This window comes from Biomphalaria glabrata, chromosome 3, assembly GCF_947242115.1.
Source record: "Biomphalaria glabrata chromosome 3, xgBioGlab47.1, whole genome shotgun sequence".
Lineage (NCBI taxonomy): Eukaryota > Metazoa > Mollusca > Gastropoda > Planorbidae > Biomphalaria > Biomphalaria glabrata.
Window position 1 is genome coordinate 36,938,053 of NC_074713.1, and position 26,094 is coordinate 36,964,146.

Here is a 26,094-nt window from a genome sequence, read left to right on the forward strand (position 1 = left end):
CACAAAACTAAATGTACACAAAACTAGATGTACACAAAACTAAATGTACACAAAACTAGATGTACACAAAACTAAATGTACACAAAACTAAATGTACACAAAACTAGATGTGCACAAAACTAAATGTACACAAAACTAAATGTACACAAAACTAGATGTGCACAAAACTAAATGTACACAAAACTAGATGTACACAAAACTAAATGTACACAAAACTAGATGTGCACAAAACTAAATGTACACAAAACTAAATGTACACAAAACTAGATGTGCACAAAACTAAATACACAAACTAAATGTACACAAAACTAAATGTACACAAAACTAGATGTACACAAAACTAAATGTGCACAAAACTAGATGTGCACAAAACTAGATGTGCACAAAACTAAATACACAAACTAAATGTACACAAAACTAAATGTACACAAAACTAGATGTACACAAAACTAAATGTGCACAAAACTAGATGTGCACAAAACTAGTTGTGCACAAAACTAAATACACAAACTAAATGTACACAAAACTAAATGTACACAAAACTAAATGTACACAAAACTAGATGTACACAAAACTAGATGTACACAAAACTAAATGTACACAAAACTAAATGTACACAAAACTAGATGTACACAAAACTAAATGTACACAAAACTAGATGTACACAAAACTAAATGTACACAAAACTAAATGTACACAAAACTAAATGTACACAAAACTAGATGTACACAAAACTAAATGTACACAAAACTAGATGTACACAAAACTAAATGTACACAAAACTAAATGTACACAAAACTAGATGTGCACAAAACTAAATGTACACAAAACTAAATGTACACAAAACTAGATGTGCACAAAACTAAATGTACACAAAACTAGATGTACACAAAACTAGATGTACACAAAACTAGATGTGCACAAAACTAGATGTGCACAAAACTAAATGTACACAAAACTAAATGTACACAAAACTAGATGTACACAAAACTAAATGTGCACAAAACTAAATGTATACAAAACTAGATGTACGAAAAACTAGATGTACACTAGATGTACACAATACTTAATGTGTACACAACTAAATAGACACAAAACTAAATGGACACAATACTTAATGTGTATAAAACTAAAGTTACACAAAAACTAAAGTTACACAAAAACTAAAGTTACACGAAACTTAAGTACGAACAGACTTACGATACATGAAACATGTTTATATGAAACTAAAGGTACAAAAGAGAAGCTTTAGAAACAATAAACTCTTATTCAACTTGCACCTAACGTCAGCCCCCATCTCCCCCCAACACACCATCCACAGTCAAGTTCAAGAGAAACAGATCTGGATCAGTTTGTTGACATGGGAAGCTAGAATTGACGCTCCACTGAACACGTTACTTGAATAACCGAAGCGAAAAGAAAAGTAACTTTAAAAAAATATATTTAAAATGCCTCTCACCTCCCCTACATCAGTCTCTAATAATATATCTTTCGGTCTGTCAGGTTTTAACGACCAATGCCGGCTCCGGAATTAAAGCGGCTGGACATTGACCAGTCCAACTTGAGACGCCGCAACCTTTGGGATGCTTACACCAATAGCCCTTTACCACGTCAGAGCTGGCAGGTCGGTGTTGGTCCAGACTGGGCCCTATGATGGGGATATAAACATTCAGTGCTTTTTTTGTGACGGTACGCACCGGTACGGCGTACCGGCACCTTTTTCAATGTGGGGAAGAAAATATTACTTTTCTTGTATTTTAACGTTTATTATTAATTTATTAAAAGTTAAAAGTTAGGCAATCCATGACTGAGTACCGGTACTGTAAACATCTATTTATTTCACACATCTTCACCACAACTCTCACACCTAAAATGTTTTATTTTTAGAACATTCATTTGACCAAAGACAAGACTGTAGAACAGAGGCGTAGCTAGGGAGTTTGGGGGCCCGGGCCGGGGGAGGGCTTCAATTCTTTAGAGGCCCCTGCATTTGGTTATTCGATACCATGACATGAAATAGTGTACTTAATAAATATATAATTTTTTATTTAATGTAAAAAAAAAAAAATTCGGACATTTGTTTGGGGTCCCCCTTCAATTGGGGGCCCGGGGGGGACCTTCGAATTTTTAGCCCCCCCCCCCTCCCCCAACCCATCTACGCCACTGATGTATAAATGTTAACAAAATACAAATACGGAGGCAGCTAAAATCTTAAAAAAAAAAAAAAACCTATTGGGTTGTTTAATCAGAAAATTATAAATTTCTTTTCAGCAAAGTGGTTGGCTCTAACAACTTCGGGAAATGCGTTCTATGGAACTCTTTGGAATTAGGTTTGAAACAAGAAGTAGAATCTACGTGTTCACTGATATGTAGAACATGTCGACTTGAATGTTGGGAATCTGCTTAAAGAATCAAGTTAGACAATCGCACAACTCTTCGTGTGTCAGGGGCAGATAAACATGTCTGATTATTTTGACATTATCGCAAATGCAGAACCAATCATGTCAACAACGGGCCAGAGGTCTCAACGGTTTATGAAACGTATTGTCTGAACATATCCGTTAGAGCGATACAACTAATAAAAAGTTCAATATTATATTTGTAGTCAGCCTTTCGTTTCAAGAAAGACAACTCTTTTGTTTTGCAAGTCTACAAGTACAGACCGTCCTGGGGTTTTAACAACATGTTTTACAATGTATTTGATATTCAATATTTCAAAAACGCATACCACAGTACCACCCTAACCACAGCCCCAGGTCCTAGTAGTGTGATATAAGTTAAATGAATACAGGCTCACTTCTGATGGTCAAAGAGCACAATACAAAGGCTTTAATCTAGACGCGTTTGAGATTTGCTCCATCTAGGTCTGAAGTTCTACTTGCATTAAAGATGTATTCTCTTTACTGATTAGCTTAACTAGCATGAGAGAATTAAGTTCTACATGTTTGTTTATATATGTTAATGAGCTAGACCTTCTGTTGAGTTTTTAGTTGTAGACTAGCCTCCGTGTGAAGCTAGCATTTCATTTGAGGTTCAGTTTCGTACATTCGTTTCTATACGGGAACAAAATAAAATATGAATAAAAATATATCCAATATTTATGTCTACTTTCAGAGAGAGTCATTAAGAGCCTCAGGCTATACTTAATTTCTAATTAAGTAGATAGTTATGTCTAAAATAAAAAAAAGACCTTTTAAACTATTGGACCTACGAGTGAGGGAGGTGGAGGAAAATCTCAGAGGGATAGAGTTTCAAGGATTTCCCATCCTTGTGGATATGTTTCTTTTCTTAAACCTAAGTGCTGATCAAGTGTAACGTCCACATGCGATCATAAGAGCGTGCTTGGATCGTTAAGCTTATAAGAGAATAAACAAGAAGCAGGTCCATAGTTCTAACCATGTTAAAATAACCCAAACTGAGGACGGACTTCAGAAGTTAGGTGTATAGAGATAGCCTAAAAAAATGTCTTAAATTTGACAAATAAAGTTTGGTGGCTTTGAAACAGGGTCTCTGGCTCAATTAGCACTGTGCTTTCTGAATGGTACCTGAGATATAAGTTGGGAAAGTAAATAGAAACTAAGTCTTAGTGGAGATATAAGTCTACATAAGTACATCTCATTGGAAACTAAGTCTACATAACTACATCTCATGGGAAACAAAGTCTACATAAGTACATCTCATTGGAAACTAAGTCTACATAAGTACATATCATTGGAAACTAAGTCTACATAACTACATCTCATTGGAAACTAAGTCTACATAAGAACATCTCATGGGAAACTAAGTCTACATAAGTACATCTCATTGGAAACTAAGTCTACATAAGTACATCTCATTGGAAACTAAGTCTACATAACTACATCTCATTGGAAACTAAGTCTACATAACTACATCTCATTGGAAACTAAGTCTACATAAGTACATCTCATGGGAAACTAAGTCTACATAACTACATCTCATTGGAAACTAAGTCTACATAAGTACATCTCATTGGAAACTAAGTCTACATAACTACATCTCATTGGAAACTAAGTCTACATAAGTACATCTCATTGGAAACTAAGTCTACATAAGTACATCTTATTGGAAACTAAGTCTACATAAGTACATCTCATTGGAAACTAAGTCTACATAAGTACATCTCATTGGAAACTAAGTCTACATAAGTACATCTTATTGGAAACTAAGTCTACATAAGTACATCTAATTGGAAACTAAGTCTACATAAGTACATCTCATTGGAAACTAAGTCTACATAACTACATCTCATGGGAAACTAAGTCTACATAAGTACATCTCATTGGAAACTTAGTCTACATAACTACATCTCATTGGAAACTAAGTCTACATAAGTACATCTCATGGGAAACTAAGTCTACATAAGTACATCTCATTGGAAACTAAGTCTACATAAGTACATCTTATTGGAAACTAAGTCTACATAAGTACATCTCATTGGAAACTAAGTCTACATAACTACATCTCATTGGAAACTAAGTCTACATAAGTACATCTCATTGGAAACTAAGTCTACATAAGTACATCTCATTGGAAACTAAGTCTACATAACTAAATCTCATTGGAAACTTAGTCTACATAAGTACATCTCATTGGAAACTAAGTCTACATAACTACATCTCATTGGAAACTAAGTCTACATAATTACATCTCATGGGAAACTTAGTCTACATAAGTACATCTCATGGGAAACTTAAGTCTACATAACTACATCTCATTGGAAACTAAGTCTACATAAGTACATCTCATGGGAAACTAAGTCTACATAACTAAATCTCATTGGAAACTTAGTCTACATAAGTACATCTCATTGGAAACTAAGTCTACATAACTACATCTCATTGGAAACTAAGTCTACATAATTACATCTCATGGGAAACTTAGTCTACATAAGTACATCTCATGGGAAACTTAAGTCTACATAACTACATCTCATTGGAAACTAAGTCTACATAAGTACATCTCATGGGAAACTAAGTCTACACAACTACATCTCATGGGAAACTAAGTCTACATAAGTACATCTCATTGGAAACTAAGTCTACATAAGTACATCTCATGGGAAACTAAGTCTACATAAGTACATCTCATGGGAAACTAAGTCTACATAAGTACATCTCATGGGAAAGTAAGTCTACATAACTAGATCTCATTGGAAACTAAGTCTACATAAGTACATCTCATTGGAAACTAAGTCTACATAAGTACATCTCATGGGAAACTAAGTCTACATAAGTACATCTCATGGGAAACTAAGTCTACATAAGTACATCTCATGGGAAAGTAAGTCTACATAACTACATCTCATTGGAAACTAAGTCTACATAAGTACATCTTATTGGAAACTAAGTCTACATAAGTACATCTCATTGGAAACTAAGTCTACATAAGTACATCTTATTGGAAACTAAGTCTACATAAGTACATCTAATTGGAAACTAAGTCTACATAAGTACATCTCATTGGAAACTAAGTCTACATAAGTACATCTCATGGGAAACTAAGTCTACATAAGTACATCTCATTGGAAACTTAGTCTACATAACTACATCTCATTGGAAACTTAGTCTACATAACTACATCTCATTGGAAACTAAGTCTACATAAGTACATCTCATTGGAAACTAAGTCTACATAAGTACATCTTATTGGAAACTAAGTCTACATAAGTACATCTCATTGGAAACTAAGTCTACATAAGTACATCTCATTGGAAACTAAGTCTACATAACTACATCTCATGGGAAACTAAGTCTACATAAGTACATCTCATTGGAAACTTAGTCTACATAACTACATCTCATTGGAAACTAAGTCTACATAAGTACATCTCATGGGAAACTAAGTCTACATAAGTACATCTCATTGGAAACTAAGTCTACATAAGTACATCTTATTGGAAACTAAGTCTACATAAGTACATCTTATTGGAAACTAAGTCTACATAACTACATCTCATTGGAAACTAAGTCTACATAAGTACATCTCATTGGAAACTAAGTCTACATAAGTACATCTCATTGGAAACTAAGTCTACATAACTACATCTCATTGGAAACTTAGTCTACATAAGTACATCTCATTGGAAACTAAGTCTACATAACTACATCTCATTGGAAACTAAGTCTACATAATTACATCTCATGGGAAACTTAGTCTACATAAGTACATCTCATGGGAAACTAAGTCTACACAACTACATCTCATGGGAAACTAAGTCTACATAAGTACATCTCATTGGAAACTAAGTCTACATAAGTACATCTCATGGGAAACTAAGTCTACATAAGTACATCTCATGGGAAACTAAGTCTACATAAGTACATCTCATGGGAAAGTAAGTCTACATAACTAGATCTCATTGGAAACTAAGTCTACATAAGTACATCTCATTGGAAACTAAGTCTACATAAGTACATCTCATGGGAAACTAAGTCTACATAAGTACATCTCATGGGAAACTAAGTCTACATAAGTACATCTCATGGGAAACTAAGTCTACATAAGTACATCTCATGGGAAAGTAAGTCTACATAACTACATCTCATTGGAAACTAAGTCTACATAAGTACATCTCATTGGAAACTAAGTCTACATAAGTACATCTCATGGGAAACTAAGTCTACATAAGTACATCTCATTGGAAACTAAGTCTACACAACTACATCTCATTGGAAACTAAGTCTACATAACTACATCTCATTGGAAACTAAGTCTACATAACTACATCTCATTGGAAACTAAATCTACATAAGTACATCTAATTGGAAACTAAGTCTACATAAGTACATCTCATTGGAAACTAAGTCTACATAAGTACATCTCATTGGAAACTAAGTCTACATAACTACATCTCATTGGAAACTAAGTCTACATAACTACATCTCATTGGAAACTAAGTCTACATAACTACATCTCATTGGAAACTAAGTCTACATAAGTACATCTCATTGGAAACTAAGTCTACATAACTACATCTCATTGGAAACTAAGTCTACATAACTACATCTCATTGGAAACTAAGTCTACATAACTACATCTCATTGGAAACTAAGTCTACATAACTACATCTCATTGGAAACTAAGTCTACATAAGTACATCTCATTGGAAACTAAGTCTACATAAGTACATCTCATTGGAAACTAAGTCTACATAAGTACATCTCATTGGAAACTAAGTCTACATAAGTACATCTCATTGGAAACTAAGTCTACATAAGTACATCTTATTGGAAACTAAGTCTACATAAGTACATCTAATTGGAAACTAAGTCTACATAAGTACATCTCATTGGAAACTAAGTCTACATAACTACATCTCATTGGAAACTAAGTCTACATAAGTACATCTCATTGGAAACTTAGTCTACATAACTACATCTCATTGGAAACTAAGTCTACATAAGTACATCTCATTGGAAACTAAGTCTACATAAGTACATCTCATTGGAAACTAAGTCTACATAACTACATCTCATTGGAAACTAAGTCTACATAAGTACATCTCATTGGAAACTTAGTCTACATAACTACATCTCATTGGAAACTAAGTCTACATAAGTACATCTCATGGGAAACTAAGTCTACATAAGTACATCTCATTGGAAACTAAGTCTACATAAGTACATCTCATTGGAAACTAAGTCTACATAAGTACATCTTATTGGAAACTAAGTCTACATAACTACATCTCATTGGAAACTAAGTCTACATAAGTACATCTCATGGGAAACTAAGTCTACATAAGTAAATCTCATTGGAGACTGATTGAGAGTCTTATATACATGGGGCTCAATGGATATTAATTTTATCAGTTTTCAGTGAGTTTACAGAATTAAAGCTCTCTGATTGCAGAGAGGTACTTAAATAGTTTTGGAAGAGGCTAAGTATAGGCTAACTCTTTAACTTATAAGTTTATAAAAATTTTTATTATTCTAAAAGCTTTTTCCTGTATGAAGTTATATTCCGATACTGTAGTAAGAACAATAAGATTTAGAAAGCAGTATGGCAGTAATGAGGCGCGTAGGAATTTATTGAAGTTCGTTCTGAACATTTCTTCTCCCAGTTCATTGTGAGGAATTGGTTTCTCAAGCAAACAAGAGTCCCATGTCTACAGGTAATAAATAAGTTTATTTAAAACTCATTCAAAAGTCAAAACATAAAATAGAACAGGCATGCTTCCTGACCAAATTCAATGCTTCATTGACTAATTTATACACTTAGCGTCGCGACCATCTGTTGTTCTTGTGATATTTCTACTATTTCTGTAGTATTTCTATTATTTATGTTTTATTTCTACAATTCCTATTCTGTAGCGTCGCTAGGAAGGGTTCAAGGTGTGCAGACACTAAAGTGTGAAAAGATTTTTTAAAGCAGATATTTTGAAACAACATTCGCTAGGTACCCAAATAAGCTTTAGTAAGTTGAATAATAAAGATTTTTATCTTCCGATGTCATCTCCTTTCGATTTGAGAATTCTATGCCAGAACACAAGCCAATGGTTTTATCTAGCAAATGGATGTAAAGGCTATTGCATACGCTGCCGCCTCTTTTGGTTTAAATATAAACCTCGGAAAAACAGAAGTTATGTTCCAGAAGTGACTTAATAAAATATATTTAGCGCCAAAGATCATGGAGACCCCTTTAACGTGGTAGGTAATTTCACATATCTAGGAAGCAAATGTTGCATCGCTTTCAAGGGAAGTTGATAACCGTCTGGTCAACGCCAATAGCGCTTTTCGACGCCTCCAAGCGAGAGTTTGGCTGAATACATCTCTCCGCCTGCCTACAATAATAGTGTCTACCAAGCAGTGGTTCACAACCCTTCTATGTGGATCTGAGACATGGGTATTATACAGAAAGCAACTAAGACTTATTGAAAGCTTTCACCAAACATGTTTGTTGCTTCATCATGGACATACGGTGGCAAGACCGCACTACAAACAGCGATGTCCTTGCGAACGCCGGTATGGACAGTATAGAGGGACTTTTTATGGTCCGACAGTTACGCTGGGCAGGGCACGTATCCCGTATGGGAGACGAACGTATGTCAAGGGCAGCCCTTTTTGGTGAGATGAAAGGTGGTCCACGTAACGGAGGTGCCCCAACGAAACGAGGTAGCTGAAAGGTGGTCCACGTAACGGAGGTGCCCCAACGAAACGAGGTAGCTGAAAGGTGGTCCACGTAACGGAGGTGCACCAAGGAAACGAGACAGCTGAAGATCACTTACAAAGGTCGCGGGATACACATTTGAGACCAAAAGAAAATCAACTGTCTAGGACAGGCGTAGTCGGCGATAAGCGTATCTAAGTCGACAACCTGCGGATATTGGTTATATCTGAGTTGGGTGTGGCAAAATATGTAAGTCAGAGCTGGGGCTGTGTATCCACGTGATGTACTGAACTCCTTATTAATCTTCGGGCTCAAAGACAAGTCCTATCGGATGTAAAGGCTAAACGCCATAAATGTATTGAATGTGTGCCTAGTTAAACACTATATTGAATGCATACCTGGTTAAACAATAAAATTTACCTGGTTAAACATTATACACATACTCAACATGTAGGCCATCTAGTTTTACTATTATTGATTCATATTGAATAATTTAGAATAAAAAACAACATTTGAAACAAAAATAAGGCATTTGAGCACAATCATGCTAGGTATATGTATGTAGGTATATGTATGTAGGTATATGTATGTAGGTATATGTATGTAGGTATATGTATGTAGGTATATGTATGTAGGTATTTGCATGTAGGTATTTGCATGTAGGTATATGTATTTTAATTCCTTTTGGCAGGTAAACTCTTGTTTTGTCTGGTCACAGAGGATTAGTTTTGTTAGCCTCAGATAACAAGAAAGCTACATCCAGCTACGTAAAAGATTCAAATCGGAATTAATTAGATTTCAATCTTAATCGTTCATATTCTCACTTTTCTGAAAACTCATGTCATTATCATTTCCAAAGGCGAATAATAAAATATCAATTTGTAAATCTAATCCAAAGTCTAAATACAAGTTTACCGGTGTAAAATGTTTGTAATGGAAATCAGGGGCTATAACCCCATCTAGATGTACAGAAATTATATACAAACCTGACTTGGGTGAAACAATTTAAAGAAAGATTACAACCTAATGAATGTGGATGTGGCTAAGGAGAGAGTATGGAGTCTAAATACAATCGTGTTTAAGTTACACAATTCCAGCTATGTTTAAAATTAGGTAGCTCTCTACTGATGCGGGGTTTATTATTTAGTGTACACGAGTTATATCTCTTTGGAAGGGGGCATATCATGATGAAACAGAAAAAGTATTTGAAAACAAGGAGAACAAGAAATAAAAATGTTTGAGGAACTCAAGAACTGGAGAGGCTGGAGAGGCTGGAGGGGTGTGCTGAATGAACTATAAGACTTAGAAGTAACAGTTAAAAAAAAGGGGATTTAAAAAACAAAGTTATATCGAGTGAAATTAAATCAATTATTTGAAATCAATCATGGAATTAGGCTAATTCTTAATAGATCTAGTCCCTAGACTAACAATCATACATCTGTGCGATTAGAAATATTTTCATCCACTGTTTTTGTTTTGCGCAACTTTCATACTTCTAGTATGCTCACTGCTCTATAATCCAATCACTTTGTAGGACCAATTTGGGAGGGGGTGGGGTGAAAGTGGTTTGTTTTCTGGGAGAAGGTTTTCAAACTGCTTTTTCAAAAGCTTTTTTTTTAAAAAACAAAAATACTGCTCGTTTCTGCATTCGAACTGGAGGTCTCGAGCCTCCATGATGTAAGGCAGACACGTTAGCCACCGAGCTATTCAAGTACTTATAACAATAAAAGGTTTTAGAGTTATCTACTCTTGCTTTCAAATTTCAAATTTTTTTTATTTTTTTTTCCACTTTGTAGCGCGCAACCAAATTTTGTTTACACAAGGCTTATCTCCCCTTAGCTGAATACATTTTCTATATGCAACAAGATTAATTACAACTAAATGATTAAAAATATTTAAAAAATGATGTGTTGTTATCGATAATGAATAATTCGGCAATATTTCAAAGTGTTAGAAATGACGTGTACAAGATTCCCCCCCCCCCTCCCCCGGACAGAGTGAGTTGATGTAAGGTTTGTAAAAAGACATCAGAACATTATCAATACCAATCAGACTATGGACAAATGGACATACCAACATCAATAATAGACACATTACAACAATAATCATGGAAATATGTAATATAATCATGGGCTCATGTCCAACAATCATAGACACATAACAATCAAAGACACACGCACAACGTAACAATGTACCGTGATGACGAACACATGGGTAACACTCCTAGACACACGAAGACATGGGTAACACTCCTGGACACACGAATACATGAGTAACACTCCTGGACACACGAATACATGAGTAACACTCCTGGACACACGAAGAAATGAGTAACACATCTAGACACACGAAGACATGAGTAACACTTCTAGACACACGAAGACATGAGTAACACTTCTAGACACACGAAGACATGGGTAACACTCCTGGACACACGAAGACATGGGTAACACTCCTGGACACACGAAGACATGACACACGAAGACATGGGTAACACTCCTAGACACACGAAGACATGGGTAACACTCCTGGACACACGAAGACATGAGTAACACTCCTGGACACACAAAGAAATGAGTAACACATCTAGACACACGAAGACATGAGTAACACTCCTGGACACACGAAGACATGAGTAACACTCCTGGACACACGAAGAAATGAGTAACACATCTAGACACACGAAGACATGAGTAACACTTCTAGACAAACGAAGACATGAGTAACACTTCTAGACACACGAAGACATGGGTAACACTTCTAGACACACGAAGACATGAGTAACACTTCTAGACACACGAAGACATGAGTAACACTTCTAGACACACGAAGACATGGGTAACACTTCTAGACACACGAAGACATGGGTAACACTTCTAGACACACGAAGACATGAGTAACACTTCTAGACACACGAAGACATGGGTAACACTTCTAGACACACGAAGACATGAGTAACACTTCTAGACACACGAAGACATGAGTAACACTTCTAGACACACGAAGACATGAGTAACACTTCTAGACACACGAAGACATGACACACGAAGACATGGGTAACACTTCTAGACACACGAAGACATGGGTAACACTTCTAGACACACGAAGACATGAGTAACACTTCTAGACACACGAAGACATGGGTAACACTTCTAGACACACGAAGACATGGGTAACACTTCTAGACACACGAAGACATGAGTAACACACCTGGACACACGAAGACACGAGTAACACTTCTAGACACACGAAGACATGAGTAACACTTCTAGACACACGAAGACACATACCAATATGATAGCTATGAAGGTGTTCGAAATGTATTTTTAGGCCATACATTGCACCTGAAAAAATAGCTGGTCAGTTTATCTTTTTACTAATAAATCATTTGTTTCTTGCAATTTACTCTGGTTGTTTTTTTTTTTTACTACTTTATATGTTTATTTTGTAAATCCCATACCAATTACCAGTTGCTTACCATTCATTGATCGGATCTAGCTCAACATATATCTAGTAGTTTTGCAATGTAGAAGACTGTGTTTTCTTCTTTAAAATAAAATTTGGCCCTCACTTACCCAAACGTCAGATAGACAAGTTAGTCTAAGTAAAACATTTCTCACGCAGAACCAAGTTGACCAAGTCCATGTTTAGAAAATCTTATCTATTTCATAATATTATTAAAAAATAAATGCCACCTAATGGCAGCCTATAATTCTTGTATTTAAGGGCAAGGGGAGGTAATATTTGAAAAAAAAATGTTCTGCCCAGAACATGGCATTTTTTGTTTATTTGAAGAAAAAAAAAGAGTTCAGAAAATGAAATACACTTTAGTAAAGATATGTTGTTTTTTTTTGTTGAGAAGTTGTATGCTTTAAATGAGATGCCATACAATTAGAAAGCGCCAAGATAATACCTTTATTCTTTCTTTCGCCAGCTAAGTGCCTGAACGTACTTGTCAATACGGTAATACCAAAGACCAAGAAATACATATACTTGAAACACTTACTCCATGAGTCACAGATATTCCTTGCTGCCACTTGCTGCTCTTTAATTACATTTATGTCAGAAACTTTTTTTTTTGTGTGTTTTTTTAAATAGTAAAACGAACATTTTAAAAACCGAGAGCCAAGGGAAATCACTCCATCCTTTCGCACAGGAACCGAGTTACTGTAACACTTAGTCCCCGTGGTGTGACACCCCCTCCCCCTCTCACTTTTTTCTTTCAACACAGCGAGCGGGCGAGTGGACGAAGTTTTTATTTTAAAAAAAAAAAGGGGGGGGGGGTTGGATTACAGGAAGAAGGGAGGGTATAGAACGGGGGGGGGGGGTAGAGCGTGAGGAAGGGAGCACCACTATTTTTAGACCACCACAAAAGTATAATGGGTTGGTAAGTGGCTACGTTGTTGGATCATGGAGGAGGAGGAGGAGAACTATGGCGGGAAGAACTTTTGGCTGCTGGAAGAAGATGCTGGTCACGTGGTATAAACTACAGCTCGAGATGAGATTTCCTCTTTGTGTATGCTGATATTTGCTTGGTAACAAAGGGAGGTCATACCAATGTAGTTGCCCACCAGTGAGCAGATTTGTTTCCCCTGTTTCCTCTTCTGTTAAAGAATGGGAGGTGTCGATATATATATAATTACAATATATCGCCTTGACTTCAGCAACGTGGAGTCTAGCTGGAAGAAACTTTTTGACTTTTTCAAATATTTTCAAACTATAAATTGAAAACAAAAAAAATGGCAAACAGAACACAAGACACTCAGACGAAGTCAAGGCCAGGCTGAAGTCAGAGGAGGGCAGGACTTTTATAGAGTCCCCCCTATACTTTTTGAAACCTGTAATAAAGGTGCACTTGATGGTACCACTTAGGTCTAAAAGAATGACATAGTTAGAAGAAAGAAATACAGTACTTGTACATTTAATTTTTTTTTCTTTAAAAAGTCTCTCTCTCTCTCTCTATATATATATATATCTATATCTATATCTATATCTATATCTATATCTATATATATATATATATATATATATATATATATATATATATATATATATATATATATATATATATATTAGTCCCCAAAAGTTGTATATTTGTGAGTGTGTGGAGAGTATGGCCCTGTGATGACGTACTGCCCTAACCTCACAGCTACATTTATATAGATATATTACTAGCACGTTTACGTCAGTGCTGACAACTCTAAGATTGAAAGTAGTGGCGGTCAAAATGTGTGTAAATAAAAAAGTTACAAAAAAATAAACGTAGAAGTTATGGAGGCCCCGGGGCAGTAGCCCGCCTCCCCCCTACCCTAATTACGGCCCTGGGCAAAGTGTAAGAACAAATTAGTTTTATTTAAGCATTTTTGGGTGTGTGTAAAACTTCGAAAACTCAACATTGAGCTCCTAGATTTCAAACTGTAGCCATATTGTTTGTTTTGACACGAATGGTCTGACCAGGCTTTTGTATCGAGAACACTTCCTTCACTTCTGCTAGAATACTCATCACGTGACCTTGTCTTCAAATAGTAGCGATAGCTGGTCGTTGTGCTGGCAACGCTAGAGGCATAGCATCCATGGCGCAAAGGGGCTCAATGAACCCGGGCCCACGACCATTAGGGGCCCACTGCGCTTGGGCCCACGACTTGTTGAGAACTTAGGGGTGACACCAAAGTGAAAAACTAAATTCACTTCTGTAAAAACCGATTAAAAAAAAATAGAATTTAAAAAGCTTCCTCAAACTTTCCTGTACGTTGTATTTATCCAACATTACAATTGACTTCCAAACCAAGTGCTTGAAGCTTTAATGTCAGGATTTGCTTTGCATCAGGTTTTGTAAATTGTAATGCTGGCTAACCCTAATCGTGAGTTTAGGGTGACAATCGTTTCCATATCGTCCTATTCTTTTTTTTTTCCTTGTTTGTTCATAAAACCATTGGTAGTAGTACAGGAAAGGGAAGGGGATGGGGGAGAGTTTGGTTAGAAAAAAAAAGGAATAGTCCTGATTGTCACTAATTAAAATTTCGATACAGCTGCAAATTATTCAATTTTCTCAGAAGTCAATATGTTTTTATTTCTTTTTGTATTTAAAACATGTAATATCATTTCTTTTTATTATTACTTTACATTGTACTATCTTAACGGTCAGGCTGATCTGTAAGATCTAGAAGATAGACAAGTGACTAAATGGATCATGGAATAGTGCCTTTCACTGACGAATGCCTACTATTTGGTTGGAACTTGGTTCTTTGCTCTTAAAGAGATTTAACGCCATATATTTATACAAAAACATCTGAAAATTGCTATGAATATTCAAATTTTACAGGAAATCAAACCCCAACAGATTCAAAACGAGATAATAGATATGTTGGGCAATGCAGTTCTGGAAAAAATAGCGGTAGTATAGGATATCAATTCTGTACCATTTTCTCTTTCATTGGTAGCAGCGCTCAAGACAAATAAAAAGTTGATATCAAATTCGTATTATTTTTTTGATACTATTTAGTGATCTCCGTTGACGGAACATCCAAAAGAAATAGAAATTAGATAGTAATTTCTAGGTTTCCATATATGTGAGACAGTGAGTATCAAACGTCAGCAGAATTTGCTGAACAAATGCTCCAAGTAATTAAAAACACAACAACTTTTATCCTTAAATAAACTACTGGGCTAAAGCTATGAAGGTGCTTCCAATATGATTGGATACTAGAATGGCTTTTGGGCATTGTTTCATCAGAAGACGCCGCTCTCGCATTAAGAAATAGATGCACTGGTTTCTTACTTTGCTACTTAAAAGGCCAGAGAAATGTTCAGTAAATAAATATTTCATCTATTTACTTTTAAATAATGGACGTAGAACTAGATACTAGTCTGTATCAATGTTTCAAAGTTTGACACCTAGAAGTGTTTTAGGAATTGTTACGACACAAGACTCTTCGAAATAATAATAGACTCTCAGGTTATTACTCTATAAATACTTTAATATTACAACAAGTTATGTAAATACGAACATTTCATTTCTCTTCCTGTCAATTTCTCCCGGCTTTCCCTTTTCAACATCACTTCCATTCATTACACAAATTCGCACCATTATTCATGCACACCGTGATGCGCTACGACCGTAACACCCCCCTTGTTTGCCAAGTTCGATGTACATCGAACGTCTTTTAAATATCAAATAAAATTATAAATCACTGTTCAATATAATTATATTATCTTCATTAATTCTCATTCTTTTAAACCAGGTAAAAACCAACGACAACAACAAAACCCTCCAACAGCAAAATTAAATATCATCATTCTTTATATTATTATTTTAGGTTCAAAATTACTTACATCCATCCCAATGTATAATGTCCAGACTTCCCCAACGAACCAATCAGAGTAAATCTCATAATTCACAATTATAAACTATAATTAACTATGTAACTGTAATAATATATTTTACATTTCTAACAATGGTTTCATCAAATTCTCAATACAACACCATATATTAATATCTCGACACCTCTCACATGTAACAAAGCTTCGTCAATCCATACAGTCTTCGATTACATATACATGTAGTATGTGTATATTTACAAAATGTTCCAATCTGTTATAGATGTCTATTCATTACACTGCTATTCATTGTGTTCTCACCAAAATGATTTTACTGACATTATTCTTTTGACCAACCAACAGAAACAAAATTGACGTGGCCAAGCTCCTTTCCTTACTTCCATTTCTTTTCCTTCTTAGGTACACCGTGATAATGTGTCAGCTATCACATTGTCTTTCCCTGGTATTGTCCTGACCTCAAAGTTATAATCCATAAGTTGCAATGCCCATCTGGCTATTCTGTTGTTCCCTAGTTTATTTGTATTAATGAAGGCCAAGGGAGCGTGATCCGTCCATAGTTCAAATTTAGCTCCCATTAGGTAGAACCCTAATTTTGTTATACCCCATACAATGGCTAGTCCTTCCTTTTCAATGGTAGCATATTTCAACTCAGATGCTGTCAGTTTTCTACTCACATATAAAACAGGATGTGGGACACCATTCCATTTTTGCATTAGACAGCCTCCTATTGCAATGGCTGATGCATCTGTAGCCAAAATAAATTCCTTAGTATTGTCAGGTAATTTCAAAATCGGTGCCCCAGAAAAGAAAGTTTTAATTATGTCCAGTGCTTCTTGACATTCCTCCGTCCACACTATATTGTTAGGTTTTCCTTTCTTTGTTAGATTTGTTAGTGGTTCAATTATTTCTGAAAAATTTGCGATAAATTTTCTATAAAAGTTGCATAACCCCAAAAGGCTTCTAATTTGCTTCTTTGTCTTTGGTACCTTAATGTCCAATATTTTTGATACAGTTTCTTCCAATGGTGTAATGTACTCATTTTTAATCTTATACCCCAAAAATGAAATTTCACTTAGGCCAATTTTTATCTTTGTTGGTTTCAATGTTAAATTGTTTTCTTTGATAATTTTAAAAACCTCTCCAAGGCTTTGTATATGCTCATCCCATTGCTCACTAAAAATGCATATATCATCTAAATAACAAATTGTGTCTCTTCTATGGCTGAATAATTTGGCCATCATTCTGTTAAACGTGGCTGGAGCATTTACCAAGCCAAAGCTCATCACATTCCATTGATATATGCTCGAAGGTGTCTTAAATGCCGATAATGGTTTAGCTTCTTGTTTTAGAGGTACTTGCCAGTATCCTCTTGACAGATCCAACGTGCTAAAAATCTTTGCATTTTTTAGCTTAGTAAACATTTCTTCTGCTTGTGGCATGGGAAATGGATCAAATTGTGTGACTTTATTCAACTGTCGATAATCCACACACAATCTTAAGTTGCCACACTTTTTTTTAACAAGCACGACTGGTGCAGCCCATGGTGAACTAGATGGTTCTATCACTCCAAGTGTTAGTAGCTCATCAATTTCCTTCTGTAATGTTTCTCTATGGTGTAATGGGATCGTATATTGTGGCAGTTTATTCGGTACTTTGCCAGTTAACTTGATATCATGTTCTATAATACTTGTTTTCCCAGGTAAATCCGTAAAAATATTCTTATACTCCTCAATTAGTGCCTTGATTTCTTTAGCTCTATCAAGAGAAACTCCATCCACCGTGACATCCTTCCACGTTTGCCTACTTTCTGTTGCCACTGTCTCTATTGGTCTAAACCTTTCCTCTGTCTCCATTTCTTCCGTCACACAGGCACTCATTGTCATTGACTCATCTTTACTCCTTTCTTCACTTCTTTGTCTTGGTCTGAACTCTTTTAACAAAGCTACATGAAATATTTTGAGCTTCGAATGAATGTCTATTTCATAATCCACATCGCTAATTTTCCTTGTTATTTTGTACGGTCCCAGCCATTTTGTGAACAGTACATTATTCTTATCCTTGAGTAAGACCAAAACATCTTGTCCTACGTTTAATTCCGTCATTTTTCTATGTTTATTCACCCTGCAACGCGTTAATTCATTTTTCTCTAGTACCTGTCTACCCGCTTCTTCGCATGCCTTTATAACCTGATTTCTAGTTTCTGTTACAATATCATAACTGTCATTAGTTCCTACATGTTCATGAGAGATTATCAAATCTTTCACTATTGTCATTGGACCTCGCGGATTTCCTCCATAAATCATTTGAAATGGTGAAAACCCTGTTGTTTCATTACGACTCTCTCTGTATGCAAATAGTATTGACGGAATAGCCATATCCCACTCTTTGGGTTTATCATCCACTACTTTAGATAATGCTTTCTTTAGCGTACCATTAAAGCGTTCGCAAATACCATTGCTCTGTGGATGGTAAGGGGCTGTAAACCTTTGCTGAATCCCAAACATGTTCAAGAATGTTGTAGTCAGCTGACAGTTGAATTGAGTGCCCCTATCTGATAATATTTTTTTGGGAAATCCAAATCTTGTAAATAACGTATATAATGCTTGTACTATGTCTCTGGCTTCAATTCTTTTGAGTGGAATAGCCTCTGGCCATCTTGAGCACACGTCTATCACAGTTAAAATATAACGGTGACCCCTATTCGAAACTACTGGCATTGGACCAATCAAATCAATCGCTATTTTACTAAATGGTCTATCTGCTATATCCACCCTTTGTAATGGTGCTTTTATTTTTCTTGCCCCTTTTATTTGGCATAGTCTGCACGAAGTCACATAGTTTTTGATGTCCTTACTAATAAATGGCCAATAGAAATCCTTGAATATTCTTTGTTTCGTTTTATGTATTCCCATATGTCCTGCGTGTGCTACATCGTGCCCATTTTCCATAACAAGCTGCCTGAATTCTCTAGGTACCACAAGCTGGATTATTGTTTCCCCATGCCATTCAATCTCTCTAACAAGAGCTCCTCTTTCTATAAAGAATCTTCCTCCTCTACCTCCTTTCTGAGCCAGCTGACGTAACTCTGGGTCATTTTTTTGTTTTGTGATAAATTTTTCTTTGTTAAATACTATATCTTTGATTTCTATTGTTTCTGTGTTTTCATGTTGTTCTTCATCTTGCTCTTTTTCCTTAGTTGATAACTCAAACAATTTTGCCAAATCTCCTTCCTCTACATCATTACTACAGGATCGAGTAGTCGCCATTCCACAACAATTTTTCCAAACTTCTATCTCATTTTCCGTGCACTTCTTTATGTTTGGTATATTGCCAATAATCAAATCAATTTGATCATGGTCTATAACACATGCCTCTACGATCCCCGTATAATACGGTGTTTTAATGTTCACTCGGGCCACGGGTAATCGTACTGTTTTACCATCAAACATAATACATGCTTTGTTTTTTCCAGTATATTCATGATCTTCAACCAATTTTCGGTTTATTCCAACAATAGTGCTCCCAGTGTCCCTTATCGTTCTTGCAGCCTTATTTCCTACAAATGCTTGAAAACAGTCTAGACTTCCTGAACTCGACAATAACGACAAACTTTGATCTCTTCCATTTCTTCCGCTGTCATATCTTCCCTGTCTGTTTCCTTGATATCGCCCTCTGTAGCTATTATACTGGCCTTGTCTACTATCTATTTGGCTCCTTCCTTGTCCTCTAAACCTATTCTGTCCTTCATATCTAAATCTTCTATTGTTGCTATAACTGTCTTGTGTTTCTCTAGCTCTATTAAATGCTACTATTTCTTCAATATCGCTACCTCTGTTTAACTTTTTTTCAGGATGTGCCACTTTGTAAGCCCTTATTAATTTTACAATCTCATCTACAGATTTTGGCTTTCTCTCCAGCAGGAATATTTTTAGTTCGTCCTGACTCTCATAAATGACTTTATCCAGCATAAGAAATACCTTTAGTCCATCAAACGTCTTCTCTATTTTTGATGACTCTGTCCAATTGTCAAAGTAGCTATTCATCTTGTCTAAAAATGTTTGGGGGTCCTCGTTGGTTTCAATGGTGCAATTAACATATTGTTGACGATAAAACGCCTCAGTTTTGCCAAATGTTCGTAGTAATTGCTCCTTTACTATTTGGTAATTATTCTGATTCATGCAAATCTTTGACGGTACCTCCGCTGCAAATGACTTCGATAACAAAAATGTCCATTTATCTTCCGGAAAAGCTAATTCTTTCATTTCAATTTCAAACTTCTTTAAGAAAATATCTATGTCTATTTTATTCTCATCAAACATTGTACCTTTATATTTTGCCAATTTATTTCCAGACACGTCATTTTTCTTTCCAGTACCTTCATCTTTAGCTTTTCCTTTTTTTATTTCCAACTTTTCTTTCTCTATGGCTAACCTTTCTTTCTCCATAGCTAGCTTCTCTTTCTCAATTTCTTTATCCGTAACTAATTTCTCTTTACTGATAGCCAACTTCTCTTTCTCTATTTCTTTATCCATTGCTAACTTCTCTTTCTCTATTTCCTTTTCCATGACTAACTTCTCTTTCTCTCTTTCTTTTTCCATGGCTAACTTCTCTTTCTCTATTTCCTTTTCCATGGCTAACTTCTCTTTCTCTATTTCCTTTTCCTTGACTAGTTTCTCTCTTTCTATTAATCTTTCTTGTACATATTTTCTCAGCTCTGCTCCTTCTAATTCCAATAGTCTCCCTTCTTCTTTCAAAGCAACTATCTCAGCTTTATTTGTATTTTTTCTTTATCGAGTTATCTGACCATATCAATTAAATATATTTGATTCTCATATACTTAATGCTTGGACCCAACAATGTTCATATCTAAATGTAATGTAATGAACCAAACGTTTAATGTTATTCCAATACAAATATGTATCTACTTCCCGGAATACTCTTCTTCCTGCTGGTATAACTGCCAATGCTAGTGTATATTCTCCGCCGGTGATATGTGTCTTTCGTTATTTGTCTATATGCCGTGGTCAGTGTATATCCGTTGGTCCTAAATAGGCACTGTTCTCCACCGTAGTCAAAATTCACTAGTGTTGCCCACAGCAGTGCTAATAATCGTACAAATTTCCATCAATATTGAATGTTAAAGGTTATTGTTGAGAACTATGACGAGCCAGAATAATGAACATGTACTTCAGCAGCCACTGACATGATTTTTTTTTAATTATTTTTTTTTCAATAAATTCGTAGCACATCCAAATACAGTGGGTAATCCCTGACGTTTTCACATTGGTGAATGTAGAGAATTATCCGTCATAATAATTATAATGATATAAATCTAGATTTAAATGTTAATCCAATTGATTAATTCAACAATAATGTTTTTAGTTAAGTTTCAACTAAAGGTTTATGTTTACCAGTGAGTCTAGTACATAGCTTTTGAGATTTAGATGACGCTACTCTCCCAATCTTAATAGATCTAGAGATTTTGTTACACTTTGTAGTACTAGTAATACCTCAGTAGACAGGAATTAGATACCGATATAACGCAGGTCTTGCCTTTTCCGTTGGGCGCCACTTGTTACGACACAAGACTCTTCGAAATAATAATAGACTCTCAGGTTATTACTCTATAAATACTTTAATATTACAACAAGTTATGTAAATACGAACATTTCATTTCTCTTCCTCTCAATTTCTCCCGGCTTTCCCTTTTCAACATCACTTCCATTCATTACACAAATTCGCACCATTATTCATGCACACCGTGCTGCGCTACGACCGTAACAGGAATGTAAATGTGTACAATGGGAACCAGAACTCATAAAACATTTCTTTATATTTTTCAAACTCCGTTACCTCGTTTCATTCTGTTCAAACAATTGTACAAACATTGAATTCATGTTGGAGACTTCTAACCGAGTCAAACGTAATAAGATGATTAAAAGCTACTCTACTTTCATTGGAATGTCTTTTGGTCAGTGTACCGATTCATTCAGATTACTCAATTGTTTTGTCTTACATTGTATTCGTCTTATTGGGGGAGGGGGCCCACCAATATTTTCTTGAACCCGGGCACACGGGTATCTTGCTACGCCACTGGGCAACACAAATCTTTACAAGTTAAATAAAAAAAAAAAAAACGTTTATAAGGGAAAGAACCGCGCAATTACCGCCACATATATCAATAGTGCAAGATTTATCACCCCTTTTCTACTTAAAACTAAATAAATTAATTACCACTAATGAATTAAATAATAGGTTAATTTTTTTATTTATGCATGTGTTGTCCTAGACAATTACTAATTATGCAATGTTTCAACTTGATCCAAGAATGAGAAAATGGAAGAATTGACGTGTACAAGATGTGTACAAGACAGACAGACAAACAGACAGAGTGAGTTGATATAAGCTTTGTAATAAATCACTGAGCAACTCAGTTTGCCAATCGCCTTCCTCTGCTATATGAAAAGTTTAGCGTTTAAATTATAGAACTTGAGTCTTAAGGTTAAAAACCAAAGCTGAAACAGCGGGCAGTGTCCATCAAATCTAAGACGACTCCCATATCTTTCTTTGTAGAAACAACACAATATTGATTTAGCACACAGCAGGGTCATACTCAGGATCTGACTTAGTGGCCTACACACGTGCTGACTAAGCGACCTACACAAGTGCTGACTTAGGGGCCGACATGTGTGGCTAAGCGGCCTACAATCGTGCCGACTTAGGGGCCTACACACGTGCTGTGCTGACTTAGGGGCCAACACGTGCTGACTTAGGGGCTAACACGTGCTGCTACTGACTTAGGGGCCAACACGTGCTGACTTAGGCTCCAACACACGTGCTGACTTAGGGCCTGCACACGTGCTATGCTGACTTAGAGGCCAACACGTGCTGACTTAGGGGCCAAGTCGTGCTGACTTAGGGGCCTACACACGTGCTTCTGCTGACTTATGGGCCTACACGTGCTAACGTATTGTAAGACTCACTTGAAGGCTAATCAAGGGAAGATAATTAGACTAACCTTAGAGTTGTTGAGAAGACAGGAATAAGCGTTCCCTCAGACCACTGCAGGACTCGTTCAAAGGGCTTCTGTTTGTATACACACGACACAAGCGCTAACATTATCACAGGCGACGCTTGTTACAGTGACCTGTAGATTGCGGATAAGACAGATGACCTACAAGGAATAACCACAGCTTGTGCTAGATGCACGCGCTCTCACTTCGCTCACCCTCACCCCTCCTCCATACACACACACGCACTTTGTTTTTTTTTTTTTATATCCCATGCTCGTCCAGGGTGAAGTTTTTCTCCTAAGTCTAACATACAAGAGATCAGAAAAGAGAGGGAACTCTTTGTTTACATTTGATATAATCTGTGTAGGGATTGGGGGACTACCTCCCTTGCGATGTAGTGCTGAGCTGTTGAGTACATCTAGAAGAGTGTAATATGAGCAATTGGAGTGTTACTTTTGGGAAGGCTTGATAGGAATCCAATAGACGTTCAGGATTGGGCACGTGACCTGCTTCATTACGTTGACGAGATGGCGAGGTGATATCTTTTTTATTTCCCTTGTTTCGCGGGCTCTCGAATTTTTTCCCTTTCTTCTCTTCCCTTGTCTAGCTCAATAAACGTCATCTGACATGAGTTGTCTGCAGGTGCATATGTATGCATATAGTTTATAGATTCATGTAGTGGTCTGTGTGCGTTGAGAAGTCTACATCTATATTTCTATGTTGACTTCACACACACATTCACACACACACACACACACAAATTCTCTCTTTCTCTCATATTACATTTCCCCTTTCTCTTGGTCTGTCTAGGTATCCATCTATTGTCTAGAGCACGGGGTTCTAATAGAAGGTAATATTTTCACGATAGAACAACTCGTGACAATGGATGTTGAAAATGTAAGGACGATTTGATTGTGATATTGTTTTACTTCGATAATGAAATCATTGAGTCTTTGTAATGAAGTTTTATGATCAAAATGTATAAAGCTGAACAAACTGGAACGTCATTTTCATGTCAAACATACAAACTTCAAACAGACGAGCTTCAAACAGACGAGCTTCAAACAGACGAGCTTCAAACATACGAGCTTCAAACATACGAGCTTCAAAAAGACGAACTTCAAACATACGAGCTTCAAACAGACGAACTTCAAACAGACGAGCTTCAAACATACGAGCTTCAAACAGACAAACTTCAAACAGACAAACTTCAAACAGACTTGATTATCTCCCCCAGACTTGATGATCTCCCCCAGACTTGATAATCTCCCCCAGACTTGATTATCTCCCCCAGACTTGATGATCTCCCTCTGACTTGATGATCTCCCCCAGATTTGATGATCTTCCCCTGACTTGATGATCTCCGCCTCGACAGGTCTGGGGAAACCAAAAATTCTCGACTTGTATGGTGACATGTATGCACTACGCAAAACAGCAGGGTTTCTGTCCAGGGTTTTGCAAGAGAAGATTTGAACCTCTCAATCCCTCACTCAAAGGGAGTTTGATGATGATGATGACGATTTCACACTGTCTAGGGTTAAATGCAGGTTAAGGTGCTTGAGTAGAGGAACAAGTCATTTTTTCGTTTGGTGCGCTTTTCTTACAGTCTAGAGCTATATCTTCCCAGTTGTCTCCAAGTCTCCCCACATAGTGCAGTCTAGAGCTATATCTTCCCAGTTGTCTCCATCTCTCTCCACATAGTACAGTCTAGAGCTATATCTTCCCAGTTGTCTCCATCTCTCTCTCCACATAGTACAATCTAGAGCTATATCTTCCCAGTTGTCTCCAAGTCTCCCCACATAGTGCAGTCTAGAGCTATATCTTCCCAGTTGTCTCCATCTCTCTCCACATAGTACAGTCTAAAGCTATATCTTCCCAGTTGTCTCCAAGTCTCCCCACATAGTGCAGTCTAGAGCTATATCTTCCCAGTTGTCTCCAAGTCTCCCCACATAGTACAGTCTAGAGCTATATCTTCCCAGTTGTCTCCAAGTCTCCCCAAATAGTACAGTCTAGAGCTATATCTTCCCAGTTGTCTCCAAGTCTCCCCACATAGTACAGTCTAGAGCTATATCTTCCCAGTTGTCTCCAAGTCTCCCCACATAGTGCAGTCTATAGCTATATCTTCCCAGTTGTCTCCATCTCTCTCCACATAGTGCAGTCTAGAGCTATATCTTCCCAGTTGTCTCCAAGTCTCCCCACATAGTGCAGTCTAGAGCTATATCTTCCCAGTTGTCTCCAAGTCTCCCCACATAGTGCAGTCTAGAGCTATATCTTCCCAGTTGTCTCCATCTCTCTCCACATAGTACAGTCTAGAGCTATATCTTCCCAGTTGTCTCCAAGTCTCTCCACATAGTGCAGTCTAGAGCTATATCTTCCCAGTTGTCTCCAAGTCTCCCCACATAGTGCAGTCTAGAGCTATATCTTCCCAGTTGTCTCCATCTCTCTCCACGTAGTGCAGTCTAGAGCTGTATCTTCCCAGTTGTCTCCAAGTCTCTCCACATAGTGCAGTCTAGAGCTATATCTTCCCAGTTGTCTCCAAGTCTCCCCACATAGTACAGTATAGAGCTATATCTTCCCAGTTGTCTCCAAGTCTCCCCACATAGTGCAGTCTAGA

General features: G+C 36.6%; 1 protein-coding gene across 3 annotated transcripts in view; it reads right to left on the bottom strand.

Annotated features, from left to right (window-relative positions):
• The window catches only part of LOC106062693 (protein phosphatase 1 regulatory subunit 12A-like), an 82,080-nt gene extending 58,365 nt beyond the window's left edge, over positions 1 to 23,715 (bottom strand). The window contains exon 1 of one of the 3 annotated variants that reach the window (XM_056024850.1): positions 23,486 to 23,715. The gene's annotated coding sequence lies outside the window, so the exon portion shown is untranslated. Of the gene's footprint in view, positions 1 to 13,042; positions 13,303 to 23,485 lie in introns of those variants that run through there. The other 2 variants (XM_056024853.1, XM_056024852.1) reach the window with 2 other exon arrangements.
• Between the last annotated feature and the right edge of the window lie 2,379 nt (positions 23,716 to 26,094).